This window comes from Chrysochloris asiatica, unplaced genomic scaffold (assembly GCF_000296735.1).
Source record: "Chrysochloris asiatica unplaced genomic scaffold, ChrAsi1.0 scaffold00016, whole genome shotgun sequence".
NCBI classification, from domain to species: domain Eukaryota; kingdom Metazoa; phylum Chordata; class Mammalia; order Afrosoricida; family Chrysochloridae; genus Chrysochloris; species Chrysochloris asiatica.
In genome coordinates this window covers 26,827,586-26,835,941 of record NW_006408534.1, presented here as the reverse complement: position 1 = coordinate 26,835,941, position 8,356 = coordinate 26,827,586, and positions in this window count along the sequence as shown.

Genomic DNA, 8,356 nt, shown 5'->3' with positions numbered 1-8,356 from the left:
ATGCCTCCTCAAAGTAGGGTTGACCATAATGACATGAATACAGTTAAGCTCGGGGGAGAAAATGGAAAGCTATAGTTATCCTTAAAGGAAGACTTGGTTTTATAGAAGTCTGTTCATCTAAATTATTTTTATTCTCCTGGAATAATAAATAACTTATCTAGTTAGTCCTGGTGTGGTACTAAAGTCTAAGCACTCGACCTTAAAGTCAGTTTGAATGGCAATGTAGGTGGTTCAAACCCTTTCATAAACCCTAGGCAGGGTCACTATGAGTAGGAACTGACTTGATGGCACTTAACACAACATCTAGTTTGGAAAAAATATCGTTAAAATTTGAACTAATTTTTATGCTTCAATTAATTCAAAATTAATATAAAATTAAGTATAAAAAGAGAAACATTGAGGGAACCAGAAAAATCAAGAAACAAAACATGTACCTGATTTTGAGCTGCATAAAGGTTTTCATGCAAAACAAAGAAAGAGCAAAAAGTCAATAACAGCAAAATAAAGAAACAGACAGCAAAAAGTAGATAACAACAAAACAAAGAAATTATAATGAAATTAGTTCATATATTTTATCATGAAAAATTATGGTCACCAAGAAATATTTTAGACAAAAACCATGGAGAAAAAAAGTGGAAAAACATTTATAACAAATATTAAGCTTACTTCCTTAGTGTTGACAATGTCCCTAGGAATAGTTTTTTAGTTCCTTAGATCAAAGTGGACAAAAATTTAAAAATGAACAGGAAATTGAAAAGACACTTAAAAATATACAACAAGTACAAAAAAAAAAAAATCTAAGTTCTCAACTAATCATTTATAAAATATTATTTGTTAAGGATACTATTCTTTGCTCACCATTTTAGTATGGAGTAAAAAAGATAAATCCCAATATGGTGATTGTATGGGGAAATTAGGATGGTCATAAGCTACCTAAAGAAAGTTAAAATAGCAAATTAGAAAGGAAGGGGGCAAATTCCCAATGTTCATAGAAGACCTGGAACTGAAATAGATGATTTGCCCTATTCATTCTACTTACGAAATATTATCCTAAAGAAGTAAACAGAGATATGTAGAAATATTTATGAACTTTACAAAAAATTTTCAGATATCCAAGAAAAAAACACTCACAAACAAGATTAAGATGAATCCATAAAATACAACATACTACTGGAATTAAGTAGTACTCTCAAAAATTTTTAAGGCTCTAAGGAAAAAAATTTGATAAGAAAATTATTTAATGGGCGGTGTCTGCATTAGACTAAACTGATATAAAGTAACTTACTATTGCTGGTTAATGAGATTCTAAGTAAATTTTATGTTTTTTAATACCATTTCTATGCTCTTAGTTTTCTGCCAAGAACATAAATTTCTTAAAAACAAATAAGTAAAAACTGCCTAAAACCTAACTCTAAAATATTTGCTATTGTTAAATTTTGGAAATAGACTAGATTTCTGTATCTTTATGTTTTATATATTTTTTACTTTTTATAACTTTATATAATAAGATATTTTTATTCTCTAGTTCCAAGTTATTGGTAAAATACATATTATTTTACAAGTAAGATATACATTCTTGAATATGAGAAAAAAAATTTAATTAGTATTTTGTTAGAAGGAAAAAAAAAATTCATTAAATTAGTAATCATTTTAAAGCCCCCAGAAAAGTACTTCTGTTGGCAAATCCTGGCTTAGCCTCCCAGTGGCCCAACCCTGAGTCCCCTTCTGCTTTCTCCTTGGCACCCAGAGATTTGTCTGGATATTGTCTGGTAACAAAAAGCTATCTGTAGAAGCACAGGACTAACTCACATTATTGCACTAAAGGAGTTGTTTCTAAACACAAAAAATAATCTAGTTTAACTGTACAGCTTTTGACTGTCAGAGCAGTTGAATTCAGCTAGAGAAACACAGGGACATCTGAAGGTGCTAGGAATAAGCAAAGTGAAACAGTGCTCTCTGCCCATACAGGGGGCTCTGGGCCCCATAACATACAGCTGCCACCACTTCACTATTAGAGCTAGAACAAGAAGCATTGGGCTAGGACCTCTGAATATGGACACTGTGCCAAGCATTTTGCTGAGTCTGCTCGACATACACTATCTTCAAAGGATCCCCACCACATACATCCCTTTGAGAAACCTTTGCTCAGGAAAAAAATATCAAAATTATTGTTGTTGAATTTTTACGAGGAAGCCAAAGCACTGATAAATGAGCACTCATCCATACATGTTTTTACTCTGTTACCTAAGAAACTATCTTCAAAACAGAAGTCCTCATAAATACTCTGGGGATGCATCAGACACTCTTCAGCGCTGTGCGACACTGTGTATATTGCTTGGCAGGAGTTCATGGGGGAAGATAAACTAGCACATTTTGCCAGGATTCTATTACTCTTGACCCTGACCTTGGCTGGAGGCTGTTTCCAGTTATACTCCATCTTCAAGAGAGGCAGCGCCTACTCTTTCCTGGAGTTTCCCTTTCTACTTCTTTGCTCTGCTGCCCCAACTCCATCCCTCCCTATATTGCCTCATGGTCAAATTAGTGCTGCTGCTTCTCTTCTGCAAATGTGTTTCTCATTTAAAAATAGCAGATTAAGTGATATCTGATACCCTCTTCTATAGGCTGTGAAGATGCACTCTTAGAAAGCGCTTGATATTTGGACAGTTTTACTCACATTGTATATTTTTGCTCCTGAGAGGGGCAACCCAAATTATCATCCCTACCCATGAAACATGAAATTACAGAACTTCCAGCCCGAATGGTGTATCCTGATCCCTCCCTTACCCTTCACTAGCCTGAATGGGCTCACAACAGCTATTTTCCAGAAAAGAAAAATAACCGCTTCCCACAGAAGTGGTACCATATACCATTAAACCAGTGCAGTCTAAAGAGTCTGTACCCCTACTCACAGGGCAGAGTCAAGGGCATTCTGTATAGATTTATACTATGTATTAATGGTAACTGAAACTGAGTACAAAGTAATTGCATAATTTAAAGCTATTCATATTTAATAAAACGTTTAAAAGTGAATGAAATTAATATTTGTTGATCACTTATACTTAGAATGTGTTCTTTACATATATTATCTCATGTTATCCTATTTTTGTTGTTGTTGTTGTTGTTGTTATCCTATATAGTAGGTATTATTTCAATTTTACCTGTGAGGAAACCTAAAGCTTGGCAAGGATAAGTATTTTTCCTGTGGGCAGTTAAGTGGTGACAGGTAAAACAAAGTTTGAATCCATCTTGTGCTCTGCCAAAGGCTGGCTACCCTCACTCTGCTTCACTGCGTCACTGTATCTTGACATGAAGTTGAAAGTGCCCAAAATAATCCTAAAGCTGGAAAAGCATCATGAATAAAATATCCTCATAATTGCTTAATATTAAGAACTATGTAATTCTTACTTAAAAAGTACACTCCAAATTGTTGTTGTTGTTGCTAAGTGCCGTTGAGTTGGATCTGACTCATAGTGACCCTAATACAGGATTTCTGAAGAGCGACTGGTGAGCTTGCAGTTCAAACGGCTTTGCTGTCGTCTTGCACATTAACGGACAGCACCACACCAGGACACCACAGGGCGCACTCCAAATTAGGAATTATTTTAAAATAATCACGAGAGTCATCCTCACAGCACCAACCTAACTAAAAAATTATGGTTGTTGTTGTCAAGTGCTGTCAAGTTGGTTCTGTCTCAATAGCAACCCTATAGAGGATTTCCAAGGAGTGGCTGGTGAGTTTGAACTGCTGATCTTTTGGTTCAAACTAAACTTGTGGTCCAGTGCTTTATCTACAGCATTATACCATGACTCCTAAAAAATAGTTGCTGTCAATTCGGACTCATGGCAGCACCATGTGCATCAGATTATAACTGTGCCCCACCAGGTTTTTAGTGACTGAGGTTTTGAAATAGATCACCAGACATTTTTTCCAAGGATCTTCCTGGTGAACTCAAACTGCTGACCTTTCTATTGTTGCTGTGAAATGCTATCTAGTTGGTTCTAACTCACAGCAACCCAGTATAGAGTTTCTGAGGAATGGCTGGTGGGTTTGAACCGCTGACCTTGAGGTTCATAACAACATAGTGGTCAAATGCTTATCCAGAAGCCAAACTGAGCATATCAACTTGTTTGATCTATTCAGGGATTCCCACACATGGAGATTGCAGCCGTTACTGTATTACATTTAGTAAACCTTTACTCACATGGGATATCAAAGATAGGGTCTGATGAAATCTGCATTCCATTGCATCACCTCTTGTTGGAATGGGCACAAATATGTATCTCATCCAATCAGTTGAACAGGTAGTTATCTTCCAAATTACTTGACATAGATGAGTGAGTGCCTTCAGCGCTGACTCACTTTCTTGAAAGATTTCAATTTTTATTCAATCAATTCCAGATGCTGTGTTCTATGCCAATTACGCCAATGCACCATGAACTTCTTCCTTCAGTATCATTGGCTCTTGATTATATGTTAACTCTTGAAATGGTTGAAGATCAACTATTTCCTTTTGGTACAGTGACTGTAGTCCTTCCATTTTCTTCTTCTTCTTCTTTTTTTTTTTTTTAAGGTTTTTTTTGTGGATTGAGTGAAAGTTTACAGGGCAGATCATCAGTTTTTCATTCAACAAATCATACACCTTATTTCATTACAATAATTATAATTCCCTCCATGTAGCATCAGTTAACATTATTTCTCTCTATTTATTTTAGCTTATTTTAAAAAATAAACACAAACAAACAAACAAACAAACAAACAAAAACACTCAGGCATATATAATAATTTACACCTCCAAACAGCACATTCTGCAACTCTGCCTCCTGGCCACTGGCTCTTAGTCTCTCTCTTCCCATGAATCTAGAGTCCCCATCTCTGCCTCTGTCTCTCCTGTTGCTACTTCTATGGATAAGGTCCCACATTCTGCTTGTGCTCTTCTCCCTTGACGGTCCTAGGGTCCTCTGTTTCTGGACTCTAAGATTAACCAATCCCCTGTTTTTGTTACAAAACTTCTACCTTTACAATTGTTACAGTCGCAATTAGTCATGATAATAATTATTCACTATTGAATCATAGGAATCTTATTCCCATCTCTTTTCACCAGACCCATCTAGACAGGATGAAAACTCTTCAGTGGGGACTTTTTCTTGTCCCCTGCCCCATACTCTTAAACTAAAGTCCCTCTTGAAACCTTGTAAGCGAGTCACTTTGTGCCTTTATCACCCCCTCATTTTAGGTAGCCAATATCTATGTTGCCCTTCCCTATCTACCCTGTGAACAGAGGGCATAGGATTGGTATTTGATATAAAGCCTCCTTCCTTCATATTACTACCTCCATGAGTAAAGGTCAGGTTCATCAAATTGTAGCAATGTACCCTTGTTTCCTTTATATATATATTGTAATCTTCCTCTAGTTGAGTTCTGATTATCAAGCCATCTAGGCTAGGTCAAATGGGTACTGTCTGCAAGTTTGGGTGTTCTTGTGCATCTACGCTCACTTCATATCAGCTGGATGCTTCACTCTCAGCTCTAGCTCTCTGTGGCTGTGTCCTTGTCCATGGGCTCAAGTGTCCCCAGGTCTCAACGCACTTTGGACCAGCCCTTTCTCTTTTCTTTCTCATCTCCAGGTCAATGGGGAGTCAATGGACTGTGGTTGAACTCAGCCCATTTCTTCATTGCTGCCTTTCCCCCTCTTCACTCACCAGTGGACCAATGTGGTTGCTAGTAAGCTTACATGCCTGTTCATGCATTCCCTTTGAGTTTCAATCTTAGAGGGAAGTTTGTCCTGAAGGAACTTGATGCTTGCCCTGATAGCTTCCTGGTGAACAGCTTGCTTATTCTTGTAGTAGCCAGTCATGCTGACATTTTTGTTTTGGGTTTTTCCTGATGACCTTTCTTTGAAGATGTATCTTCTGTTGTTCTGGCTGTTCCAGGTTGGTCTGCTTGTAATTTCTAGTGGAACTATCCCACCTCATAAGGTTCTGGATGGTATTCAGGATTCCACATAAGGTCCTATACTCTGCAAATGCTTTGTAAGAGGCCTATGCCTCTGGGCAAGTTCTATAACCTCTTTTAGGTATTCCAATCAGTTATAGGCTGAAGGCAGGCTTACAAGTTTTCTGAAATCATGTTTCCCAATGTTCCTTTCTATCCCACTCAAGTGTCTATTTTAAAATAGTAGGCAAGGGAAACCAATATTCATAAGACAGTCAAGCATTTTAGTATTATTTCCCCTCTTCAAACTATGCCTAGATCCCTGTATCACAGAGCCCTGTTGTTCCAAGGTTGAGCATGCATCACTATTTACCTTTGTCCCACTTAGGCCATGCAAACCTATCTCAGTGTTCCCCTATCTATCTTGTTCTTCCACCTCCTCCCCCTTCTTGTACTGCCCTCGCCAACACCTAACTAACCTCCCCACCCTAATTCCAATGTTATAGTTACCTTATATTCCATGAACTCTTCCCTCCATTTAAGACAGTCTGTTTTATCCTGTATTCTTCCTGAACTTCTCACCACCTGGATCTCTGTTCCTCTGTGTTTACCTTCTTTTACATTGTAATTGTTTTGATCATAGACTGACATCCCAGATCCTTTGTTCTTATAATTTCATTCTGTTCTTGACTCTTCCATTTCTTGATTGAGTTCAGAGTGATGCTGCCACATATGTCATTCTCTTGTTGTTGTCTCTTTTTGTTGGTTCTCAATCCACAGAACTTCCTTTAGTATATTTTTCATTGCAGGGTTGGCTTTGGTACAATCCCTTAATTTTGTTTTTTCATGGAATGTTTTGATTACATCATCGTATTTGATTGATAGCTTTGCTAAGTAGAGGATTCTTGGGTGGCAGTTTTTTTTCTTTTAGGATTTTATATATGTCTCCCCATTCTTGCCTGCATGGTTTCTGTTGAGAGATCCAAGCTTAATCTGATTTGTTTGCCTTTGTATGTTACACTTCTCTTTTCCCTAGCTGCTTTCAGGATTCTGTCCTTTGATTTTGGAGAGCTTGATTATTATATGTCTCAGTGATTTTCTTTTTGGATCTATCCTTCATGGGGTTTGTTGAGCTTCTTGAATGCTTATCTTTTTTTATTTTAAGGATGTTAGGGAAATTTTCTTCCAGAAGCTCTTCAACTATTTCCTCTGTGCACTTGTGTGATTCTTCCTGTTCCAGAATGCTGATAATTCATGTTATTCCTCTTCATATTGTCCAATATGAATCTTAGGACTTCTTCAGATTTTAAATCCTTTTTGTGCTTGTTCTTCTATATTATTAATGTTGAGAGATTTATCTTCTAGTTCACTAGTTCTGGCATCTAACTCTTCAATTCTACTCCTTTGCCCTTTCAGTGTATTGTCCATTTCTGATATTCTATTATTAATTGTTGGACCTCTTTCTGTAGGTTTTGAATTGTTTCCAATGCTGAATCCATCTTATTTGATTGTTCCTATAGTGCTTTCCTGACTTCTTCCTTATTTTTCTCAACTCCATTGTATAGTGTTTTGATACATTTTATGATAATATTTTCTGAATTCCTTCTCAGGCATTTCCAAAGCCTTCCCATCTTCCAGTATGGAGTGTAGATCTACTTCCAGCTTATTTGCCTCAGTCACTTTTATCTAGTTTCTGGACATGTGCTGATATGGTCATCTGCTTCTGTTTTGGGGGCATATTCAGGAGGTATCTGTGGCCTTAATATTTAGATGAGCATGTATTGTGGTATTTTTTATGCTTTCTGATTGCTTCCAGGCAGATATGATCAGGAGATTGGCTTCCCTTTTCACTCTTCTTCCTGAGAAATTTCAAGATGCCACTGTTGGTTGCTATGACATAACTCAGGATTTAATTTTCAGCCTATTTCCTTTTCAGTCTGCCTGTCCCGCTCCACAATCCCTGTTCAGGCCTTTTTCCTAGTGATGAACAGTTCAGGGCCAACTGTGGCTATTTTGCACTGCCATTTGGTTTTAAGTGGAAACTGTCACTTTAAATTTTGAGGATATCTATGCACATGCATAGTAGAACCCTCTGGGGCTGGCGGTGGGGTGTCCACTTTCTCAGGCACCCCCTCTAGTCACCTAAATGGAGGTGTGCAGCCAGTGAGACACCTTTGAACAGGTACAAAAATAAAAAGAGTGTCCACACCTTTATCTCTGCGGTTCTGTCAGGCATTTGTGGCTGCTCCAGTCCTTTCTCCACTTGTTCTCACCCAAGATAGTGACTCTGGGAGAAGCTAAACATCTTGAATTAGAAAGCAATGGATTTCTTGCTTCTGCTACAAATTCCCCTAGCTGTAAGCCTTTCAACCTTCTAAATATTCCTTTATGTGTGGTTCAGAATTCTGGCACCATCCTCTGAGC